The following is a 389-nucleotide window of genomic DNA, read 5'->3' on the forward strand; positions in this document are numbered from 1 at the left end:
TAATCCTCATCCAAGGATATATTTTTATTGATTTGAGAGAGAGGGGAAGGGAGGAGAGAGAGAGAGAAACATTATCTATTGGTTCTCTCCTGCACGTCCCCAACACCGGATCGAGCCTGTAATCCAGGCATGTGCCAGGACTGGGAATCTCACCAGCAACCTCTTGGTGCATGGGATGACAGTCAACCAACTGAGCCACATGGTTGGGTTCCCCCATTCTTCTCTGCTGACCATACCTCAATTATATGTAGTTTCTCACTCTTCAGGGTAGATGTTCCTCTCCGTCTTTGGAGGCAAACCTTAATAGTCTCACTGGTAGTTGGAATTTGCTTTACTTTGCAAAGGAGTATTTTAGCAGTGGAACATAACCAAATCCTGTACAATAACAC

The sequence above is a fragment of the Myotis yumanensis genome, unplaced genomic scaffold (genome assembly GCF_028538775.1).
Source record: "Myotis yumanensis isolate MYYU_CA2020_CCGP unplaced genomic scaffold, mMyoYum1.0.hap1 SCAF_23, whole genome shotgun sequence".
NCBI classification, from domain to species: Eukaryota; Metazoa; Chordata; class Mammalia; order Chiroptera; family Vespertilionidae; genus Myotis; species Myotis yumanensis.